This window comes from Eucyclogobius newberryi, unplaced genomic scaffold (assembly GCF_026437365.1).
Source record: "Eucyclogobius newberryi isolate DKJ021-1_F unplaced genomic scaffold, fEucNew1.0.hap1 SCAF_4, whole genome shotgun sequence".
Lineage (NCBI taxonomy): Eukaryota > Metazoa > Chordata > Actinopteri > Gobiiformes > Gobiidae > Eucyclogobius > Eucyclogobius newberryi.
The window spans coordinates 34,045,105-34,053,210 of NW_027316056.1; positions in this window are offsets into that span (position 1 = coordinate 34,045,105).

Here is an 8,106-nt window from a genome sequence, read left to right on the forward strand (position 1 = left end):
ACGATAGTCCACATTCAGAATTGTGGTGGCCGTCAGGGCCAGCAAGGCAATTCACTGCTTGCCTAAACATAATCTATAATAAGATAAGATAAGATAAGATATTCCTTTATTGTCCCACATGGGGAAATTTCATTGGTGCAACGCAGGTAGATACAGAGGTAGATACAGAAGAACAGATCACTTATAGGAAGTCTGAAAAACACTTTCAGTAGAAGATCTCCTATAAATAAATAAAAACTCCCATAGACAAATGAATAAATAAATACATAAATACCATTGCATGTGATCACGACAGTAATTGCACATGAATATGTGTCACGACAGCACATAGATTGCACATGAATTTCATAGTAATTGCACATGAATTGCACATAAATTCCAACAGCAATTGCACATATGACAGAATTGCACATGGTTAGGTCAGTATTGCGAGTGTTCAGTACTAACAGTTTTTGTTATAAAGTCTGACAGCAGCAGGAAGGAAAGACCTACGGAACCTTTCCTTCGCACATCGAGGGTGGATCAGTCTCTCACTGAAGCTGCTCTCCAGAGCGGAGAGAGTGTCCTGCAGGGGGCGACACTCATGGTCCAGCATAGATGTGAATCTAGCCAGGACCCTCCTGTCCCCCACCTCCTGCACCGAGTCCAGAGCACAGCCCAGGACGGAGCTGGACTTCTTGATGACTCTGTCCAGCTTCTTCCTCTCCCTCTCTGTGATGCTGCTGCTCCAGCAGACCACACCATACAGGAGGGCTGATGCCACCACAGAGTCGTAGAAGGTCTTCAGGAGTGGCCCTGTCACTCCTGAAGACCTGAGTCTCCTCAGGAGGTAGAGCCGACTCTGGCCAGTTTGTGGTTCAGATGAACACCCAGGTACTTGTATGAGTCCACTCTCTCAATGTCCCGTCCCTGGATGTTCACTGGTGAGGGGGCAGTGGGGTGGCGTCTGCGGAAATCCACCACCATCTCCTTGGTCTTCCCCGCGTTGATGAGGAGGTGGTTCCGCTGACACCAGTCCACAAAGTCCTGCGCCAGTCCTCTGTACTCCGCGTCATCGTCGTCCGTGATGAGTCCGATGATAGCAGAGTCGTCAGAGAACTTCTGCAGGACACAGCTGTCCGTGTCATGTCTGAAGTCTGCAGTGTAAAGGGTGAAGAGAAAGGGCGCGAGGACAGTGCCCTGGGGCGCCCCCACACTGCAGGTCCGAGTGTCAGACACACAGTTCCGGGCTCTCACAAACTGGGGTCGGTCTGTGAGGTAGTCCAGGATCCACTCTGCCAGGTCATACTCCACACCAGCCGTCTCCAGCTTGTCCCTCAGGAGCAGCGGCTGGATGGTGTTGAAGGCGCTGGAAAGATCGAAGAACAGAATCCTCACAGAGCTGCCAGGCTTTTCCAGGTGAGAGAGAGAGCGGTGCAGCAGGGAGATGACGGCGTCCTCCACTCCGATGCCAGACCGATATGCAAACTGCAGCGGGTCCATGGCTGAGCTCACGGTGGAGCGGAGGTGGTCCAGGACTAGCCGCTCCAGTGTCTTCATCAGGTGGGACGTGAGAGCCACTGGCCTGAAGCTGTTGAGGTCTTTGGGGCGCGGTGTCTTAGGCACAGGTACCAGACAGGAGGTCTTCCAGACCTGTGGTACCACCCTCAGCTTCAGGCTCATGTTGAAGACATGCTCCACAACTCCACACAGTTCATCTGCGCAGGACTTAAGGAGCCTGGGGCTGATGCCATCAGGTCCTGCTGCCTTCCTCACTTTAATCCTCTTCAGCTCACTCCTCACCTGTGCTGCTGTGACAGTCAGTGGTTGGCAGGGGGACTGTGTGCTGGGGGGATGGGTGAGTCCAGGCGAAGTGGGGAGCTGATGGTCCGGGGCAGATAAGCGAAGAGGAACAGATGCAGGGCATTGTCCAGCTGTGGAAGAGGGAGCATGCAGCTGTGCAGGGGGAGGGGCGGGTGACCGATCAAACCTCAAGAAGTGAGCATTTAAATCATCACCCACTGTAGATCCCCCTCTGTCTGGGCAGGGGGGATTTTGAAGCCCGAGATGGTTTTCAGGCTCCTCCACACTCCCTGAATGTTCTTTTGCTGCAGCTGCTCCTCCATCCTCCTCTTGTAGCCGGCCTCAGCCTGCCTGATCTTCCTCCTCAGCTCCTTCTGCACAGTCCACAGCTCCTCCTTGTTCCCTGACCTGAAGGCTCTCTTCTTCTCCTTCAGCAGAGCCTTCAGTTCACGGTTAATCCATGGCTTGTTGTTTGGAAAACACCGCACCGTCCGGGAGGGAACAATGTTCTCAAAACAGAAGTTGATGTAGTCCGTGATGCACTCTGTGATGGTGTTGATGTCCTCCCCATGTGGGTCATAAAGCTCAGTCCAGACAGTGGTGCTGAAGCAGTCCCTCAGAGCCTCCTCGCTCTCAGCAGACCACATCCTCACCTCACGGGACACCACAGGCTGCCTGCGCACGATGGGTTCATACACAGGCCTCAGATGTACAAGGTTGTGGTCCGAGCTGCCCAGGGGAGGGAGGGGGGAAGAAGAATAAGCCTCCTTGGTGTTGGCAAAAAACAAGTCCAATGTTCTATTCTCTCTGGTGGGGCAGGTAACATACTGGGTGTATGTTGGTAGAACAGAAGAGGGAGAAGCGTGGTTAAAGTCACCAGAGATGAGGAAGAGAGCCTGTGGATGCTGTGTTTGCAGCCTACAAGTGCAGGAGAGCAGTGCTTCACAAGCATTTTCAGCATTGGCAGACGGGGCCACATAGACTGCGATCAAAATCACATGTGAGAACTCCCGGGGCAGATAATATGGCCTCATGCCAATAGCCAATAGTTCAATATCCTTGTTACATAGCTGCTCCCTCACTGTGCAGTGTTCGGGTTTGGACCAGCTCGTGTTCACATACACCGCCAGACCTCCACCTCTTTTCTTCAAGCATTCTCTCGTTCTTTCCGCCCGCAGCAGATGAAAATTGTCCAAACCTACAATAGAGTCTGGCATTTCTGCTGTTAACCAGGTCTCTGTGAAAATCAAGACGCTGCTGTCCCTATAAATCCTCTGGGACCGCATGAGGCTCGCTATTTCCGTCATTTTATTTTGAAGGGACCTCACGTTACCCATGACTACGGCAGGAACCGACTTCCTGTTTGTCCCTCTCTTCTCTCGGAGTTTACGTCCAGCCCGTCTGCTTCGTTGCGTTTTCCTTAGGATGTCCGCCGGGATAACGTGACGATCTCCGGGTAAGACGACAGTTCTCCGCAGTTTCATGAGTTCCTCCTTTGTATAAACGCGGTCCGGCGCCGGCCGGGGGGCGGGGCCGGAGCCGGGGGACTCAGAGCCAAAACAAATCGCAACGACACGACAAAAACACTCAATCCAGCCGAATAAAGTCAAAACAAGTTAATTTAAAGCGATTCCAGTGCGTGTCCCGATCGTTCGTGAAGTTCCTCTTTCATATAAACGTGTATATAAACGTGTACCGACGACACGCCGTACTTTAGCGCGGCCGGAGGGCGCGGGGAGGGGGGGGCTGGTGGGCTCGCTCGGAGCTAGCTCACGTCACAACAACACAACGAACGCAACGAAAAACGCTCAAATCCAGCCGAAAAAAGTCAAAAACAGTTGAATTAAAAAACTATTCCAGCGCGTGTCCCTATCGTACAGTAAAATAGAAAAAATATACTTACTATATTTACAAAATATAGGAGATAAAGCACAATAAGTGTGAGAAAGAAGAGAGAGCGTTTACACCGGGCTGCCAGCTGTACCAGCGCCTTATGACGTAAATAATATATCCTTAAAAAATATATATTTTCCCACAAATATTTATTACATTATTCCCCAGAGTAAGAGTTATACTCTGCCCTCAGGCCTTCAGAATCAACAGGGCTGGCACTTGTAGCTTTAAGTGAATGGAAATGAAAATGACCAATCAGCTTCAGAGTTGTCTCTTGTACGTCTGCTGCTGTTGCTCAGGAGCAGCAGGTGCATCACGTGCACGTCTTTTGATTGGATCACCAATAGTGAGAGGGAGGTCCTATGAGCGGGGCTATGCAGAACCTCAGAACGAGGATACTGAATTTGCGTACTACTAAGCTGTGTCAACCCACGAGGATATAATTATAGGGAGTGTCTGCAGAGCCGCGCCGCGCAGCCGAAACTGCCATGTTATTTCTGTGCCGGCCGCGCGCCGCGGCTCCTGAAACTGCACCACTATTTGACCGCGTTTTAGCGCCGTTTAAGTCCTTGACGGGTTAAGGTTAGGGTTAGGGTTAAGGTTAGGGTTAAGGTTAGGGTTAAGGTTAGGGTTAAGGTTAGGGTTAGGGTTAGGGTTAGGGTTAGGGTTAGGGTTAAGGTTAAGGTTAGGGTTAGCCATGAGGCTATAAGGGAAATGCCGCGGTCCCTGAAACTGTGCGGCTATTTGACCGCGCTGCGGCTCTCCAGCCACGGCCATAATTATAACGCCTTTCTCAAGACGCTGCGAGACAGGAAACCGCTAGTGCGCGACGGCACTGCAACCGAGCGAGCAATGACACGCGCAGGACAATAAAGCTGCACAATGAAAAGGTAAAATGAAGAAAGAAAAATAGGGAATATTGAACTTAGTTGAACTGTACTGTATTGTACTCTTCCCCTGCAATTCAAGGTGACACAACACCTGGTTCAACTGCGTTTCTGTCTAAATGTACAGTGTCTAGAGCCATGGCATCATAATGATGGTAATAAGAGGCGGATTAATTCGGGTGGGACTGTGTAGGACCTTACTGAAGGCCCCAGACCCACGGCCCACCACTGCAGAATAGAAATGGGTCTATGAGTGGTACAAGTCAGTCAGTCCTTCCCTTCTTTAGGTATCAGTGATATTATGGCTTCTTTCCAGCTGAGTTTTTTTAAGAACTCAGTTAAACGTTGCAAAAAGGAAAGGAGTAAGTGTGTCTTTTAAAGCTTTATACCACTCTGAGGTGAACCCATCACTCCCCAGAGATGTATTGTTTTATTGACTTTTGATTGCACCTTGAATTTCCAAAACTGTTATTTCAGCTCTTATTTTGTTCTTCTGATGCAACAGACAAAGTCAGGGTGTTCAGGAAGGTATTTATATCTTCCTCTTTATCCTCTTTTTTTTATAAAAGGATTGAAAAGCTGATTGAATTTGGTCTTGTTTGGTTAAGATTACATCAACCTGTCCCATATTTTAAAAAAAAAAATCTTTTAGCTTGTTGTTTTCTAAGTTTCCAAGATAGTAATTTATACATTTTTGATCCTCTCTCATAATATATTTTTTTTTTGTAAAGAGCGTTTTCTTAATTATTTCCTGTGAAGTCAGATCATTTATTTCTCCTCTTATCTTTTTAATTTCTTGTAGCAGTTTAGGACATCCCTTTTTGGCATGGTTTACATTTTTCTTACAGATTATTTAGCTTTTTCTCCCCTTCTTTCTTTTTTTCGGAGGCTATGGCTATAATTTGTCCTCTCAAGACGGCTTTGGAAGCATCCCAGAGGATGGGCAGGGAAGCTTTCCTTGTATAATTTTTCTCCAGGTTTTAATATTGTAGAATATCTTTTCTTTAAACAAAAGGTCATTAAGCAGGCTGGCATTGAACCTCCATAAGTGTGCTTTTTTATGTCTTTCTTTAAGTCTACAGAAATATAGATAGGAGCATGATCACTTAGGTCTATTGTGCCTATATCTGCTTCAATGATTTTAGATCTGTCTTTAATGAGAACAAAAAAGTAATCCTTTCTGGAATAGATTGTATGTGGGTTTGACAAATGGGTAAACTGGCATGCTCTAGGGTTCATTTTCCTCCACATGTCAATCAATTCTAAATTCTTCGATAAGATTCAGAACTTCTTATTTATTGTTCCTGCAGGGCCTCTTGAGTTCGACTGCCGCGAGCACAACGAGCAGCGCGTGGCACAACGAGCAGCGCGTGGCACAACGAGCGACGAGCAGCGCGCGCGTGGAGTGACGAGCGAGCACGTGGGCGCTGCCGTGGATCAGAGCGAGCACACGCTCTCAGCCACACTCGCTGCCGGCGGGACCCGAAGCAAGTGTGGCTGCCGAGGGGGCTCGGAGCGAGAGTGGCTGCTAGCATGGATAGGAGCAGCGAAGCCTAGCTTGGGTCGGAGTAGTATGCTAGCATGAGTCGACGTAATGGCAATGATGAATGCGATGAGGGGTGAAAGAAAATGAGCGGCGCTGGCATGGAATATTGCAGAAGCCCGAAGGCAATGTGAGCATGTGTGAGAAGGCAAGGTGAACATGGTAAGAAGAGGTAGCGTGAAGGGCAGAAGCTGGGATAAAAGTGAGACTGAAGGTGACATCAAGCCAGTATATACAAGAAAATACAAGAAATAAAATATCCGAAGATGCCTGTGGCTAGCATGTGGAAGCGAAGCCAAACAGCTGAATGTGACGTGATAGTAATGTAGTGAAAGCTTAAATTGTGAGCCACGAGGTGTGAAGGTTGCATAAGTTGCCAGAAAAGGAAGCGGAGATTTCACATAAGAGAGTAGGATAGGACAGCTTGATTAGCAACTGTCAGAATAGTGTCGTATAGTAAGCATGAGCATAGAGCGAAAAGATAGAATAGCTTAAGCCAGATTGATAATGAATGGTAAAGAGCGGTGTGTTGTAGCGGTGTGTTGTAGCGGTGGGTTGTAGCGGTGGGTTGTAGCTGTGGGTTGTAGCTGTGGGTTGTAGCGGTGGGTTGTAGCGGTGAGTTGTAGCGGTGAGTTGTAGCGGTGGGTTGTAGCAGCGGTGGGTTGTAGCGGTGGGTTGTAGCTGTGGGTTGTAGCGGTGGGTTGTAGCGGTGAGTTGTAGCGGTGGGTTGTAGCAGCGGTGGGTTGTAGCGGTGGGTTGTAGCGGTGGGTTGTAGCAGCGGTGGGTTGTAGCGGTGGGTTGTAGCGGTGGGTTGTAGCGGTGGGTTGTAGAGGTGGGTTGTAGCGGTGGGTTGTGGCTGTGGGTTGTGGCGGTGGGTTGTGGCGGTGAGTTGTGGCGGTGGGTTGTGGCGGTGGGTTGTAGCGGTGGGTTGTGGCGGTGGGTTGTGGCGGTGGGTTGTGGCGGTGGGTTGTGGCGGCGGGTTGTAGCGGCGGGTTGTAGCTGTGGGTTGTAGCGGTGGGTTGTAGCGGTGGGTTGTAGCAGCGGTGGGTTGTAGCTGTGGGTTGTAGCGGTGGGTTGTAGCTGTGGGTTGTAGCTGTGGGTTGTAGCTGTGGGTTGTAGCGGTGGGTTGTAGCGGTGGGTTGTAGCGGTGGGTTGTAGCGGTGGGTTGTAGCTGTGGTATTGAGGAGGAATCCATGTCGAGGGAGTTGAGTGCACTGCAAAGAAGGGGATGAGAAGAATGATTCGATGAGAAAGGTTGAGAAAAGAGGAGCAGGCACAGGGGTCGATGAGACTCAACATTTGAAACTCATTTTAACATTTGTCCAAAGACACAGGATGCTCCATGAACAGTATTTAATCTGTTCTTTCACTGTCGCCCTCCGAGACACGCATTGCTGCGATCCTGGGCGTCACGAAAGTGAATTGAATTGAATTAGTTAAACAACCTGGCTCCCGCCACCAGGGGGAGCTGAGAGGTCGAGCTGCGGGCCCCTTGGAGCGATGGTGATCGCCTGTGCGCGCTCAGGACGGGGAACCAGGAAGTGGAAAAGTGGATATTTATCATCTTTGTGTCTGAAGGCCGTGATGCCGGCCGGCCGCGGTCTGGTCGCAGACACCAGAGGTGTGGTTGAAGAGTGGAGGTGTGTTTGCTGGAGGAGTAAGCGGTTGAGGCGTGGTCCAGCTCCCGAACCTTAGTTAACGATTAACATCGCCAACTCCATTTATTAAAAAAAACATGACAGAATGCTATAAATGACAGCAATAATGTCTGTGATGATTAAATATAAAAATGTAAAATGTTACACATGTAGTTCAGGGTAACTAATGCCACTTAGAAGCTGTTTTATGAAACAGGCACAAACAAGTTTGTGTTTTTTATAGGGAGTGTTTACAGAGCCGCGGCGCGCGGCCGAAACTGCCATGTTATTTTGTTCCGCGGCTCCTGCAACTGCTGCGCTATTTGAGCGCGCCGTTTTAGACCGCGCTGTTAGGGTTAGGGTT